Source organism: Salmo salar, unplaced genomic scaffold, assembly GCF_905237065.1.
Source record: "Salmo salar unplaced genomic scaffold, Ssal_v3.1, whole genome shotgun sequence".
Taxonomy (NCBI): Eukaryota; Metazoa; Chordata; class Actinopteri; order Salmoniformes; family Salmonidae; genus Salmo; species Salmo salar.
In genome coordinates this window covers 54,074-56,558 of record NW_025548439.1, presented here as the reverse complement: position 1 = coordinate 56,558, position 2,485 = coordinate 54,074, and positions in this window count along the sequence as shown.

Genomic DNA, 2,485 nt, shown 5'->3' with positions numbered 1-2,485 from the left:
TCACTCCCTCTCTCTTTGTCTCTTTCTGTCTCTCTGTTTCTCTCTTTCTCTCACACAGCCAACCAATGGAACAAATACATTTTCTTTCTAATAAACGAAAATAATACAGACATGTACAGAAACATATCCTTGACTCAAAAGTTCCAAGAAATACTATATTTTAGTATCAACTAATATTGTATTCTAATGACATCATCATGATTTATCAATTAAACTTTAATTTGAGCCATTAGTATGTAAGAGACATGATTTTGTCAAAACTATGTCAATGTATACCAGCATAAAGTACAACAACAGATCGATGTCAATGTAGATCTGCATAAAGTACAACAACAGATCTATGTCAGTGTAGACCAGCATAAAGTACAACAACAGATCTATGTCAATGTAGACCAGCATAAAGTACAACAACAGATCTATGTCAATGTAGACCAGCATAAAGTACAACAACAGATCTATGTCAATGTAGACCAGCATAAAGTACAACAACAGATCTATGTCAATGTAGACCAGCATAAAGTACAACAACAGATCTATGTCAATGTAGACCAGCATAAAGTACAAGAACAGATGGATTGCAGTGATGAGTAACATACACCTACAGGTAACTGCCAAAACAAAGGAAACACCAACATAGTCTTACAGTTTTTTTTTACAATCGCTTACAAGTGTTTACCTGTACATACTTTTACTAAACTCATTACAGCAACACACCTACATCACACAATTAGCCAAATAGTACATTTTCTGCTCAAACCACGTTTTATTCATTAATAAACACCAAATCTACATTTCAAAATGCAAAAAAACTTTCTCTACATACACTAACTCTATCAAAACACGGCAGACCCAACTCAATATCTAATAATTCAGTCAAAAGACTAGCTGTCACGATCGTCGAAATGAGTAGACCAAGGTGCAGCGTGCCTAGAGTTCCACATGTTTATTAGATGAAACTCACAGAAACCAATAAAGAGCAAACCAAAACATGCCTCTCGTAGGCAACTATACATAGACAAGATCCCACAAACAACAGCTGGGAAAAGGCTGCCTAAATATGATCCCCAATCAGAGACAACGATAGACTCTGATTGGGAACCATATCAGGCCAACATAGAAATACAAAAAACTAGAGTACCCACCCTAGTCACACCCTGACCTAACCAAAATAGAGAATAAAAAGGTCTTCTAAGGCAGGGCCCCCCTCCTCTTTCTCCTCAGAGAGACTCATTTTAGAGCACTGACCCCTGTAAACAGAGATCCAGCATGTTGGTTGTGGTTAACACAGTGACAACTAAACAGAGATCCAGCGTGTTGGTTGTAGTTAACACAGTGACAACTAAACAGAGATCCAGCATGTTGGTTGTGGTTAACACAGTGACAACTAAACAGAGATCCAACATGTTGGTTGTGGTTAACACAGTGACAACTAAACAGAGATCCAGCATGTTGGTTGTGGTTAACACAGTGACAACTAAACAGAGATCCAACATGTTGGTTGTGGTTAACACAGTGACAACTAAACAGAGATCCAACATGTTGGTTGTGGTTAACACAGTGACAGGTGATTTAATGCATCACATTAACATGTAGTTGTGACATTTCATCTCCATGGTAACTGTCAATAATAATAATAATAATAATTAGCCACTGTTTGTTAAGGTAGTTATAGACAGTACAGCAACAATAACAATAACAATAACAATAATAATAATAATTAGCCACTGTTTGTTAAGGTAATTATAGACAGTACAGCAACAATAATAATAATAATAATAAGTCACTGTTTGTTAAGGTAGTTATAGACAGTACAGCAACACAAGGCCATGTCTCACACATATTTGTATTCACTAACAGTAGGCTATTTATTGTCTTTCAATCTGTTATTTTCTAAACGTATCTGAGAATTTATCTGAGAGAGCAGCTTCCTGATGACTAGCGCTCTGTATATTCTGATGGATGAGGCCTGAGCTGGAATGTGAAGCTAACTGAAGCTGGCTAGCTTTAGAAAACCAGTATATCAAGCCAGTATCATAGTATACCCCTCAGGCCACGTTCAGGTTTCAGCATCAGGCCGATTCGTAGGCTGCAACCTGGGTCGCATTCACTAGTTTACTCTACAGCCAACATTTTTGCAACATTGCATAAACAGTTTACTCCAAATGCTGTACAGCGTGACCTAAACGGCTACCGTTGTCAAATATTTTGCTACGGTGGGCACTAATGAACACACACAACCTGTTTTGAGGAGGCGTAAGTTGTTAGTCTTTCCACAATATTTATTAGTCTCTCTTTCACACAAAATACCTTCCTGAGTGAAAAGAGTTAACTGTAGATTAGAAAGAGAAAATCTCTCTCTTTTTATAATCTCTAACAAGTGTTTACCTGTAATTAATATACTTTTACTAAACTCTTATCACAGCAACACACCTACATCACACAATTAGCCAAATAGTTACTTTTCTGCTCAAAACCACATTTTCTT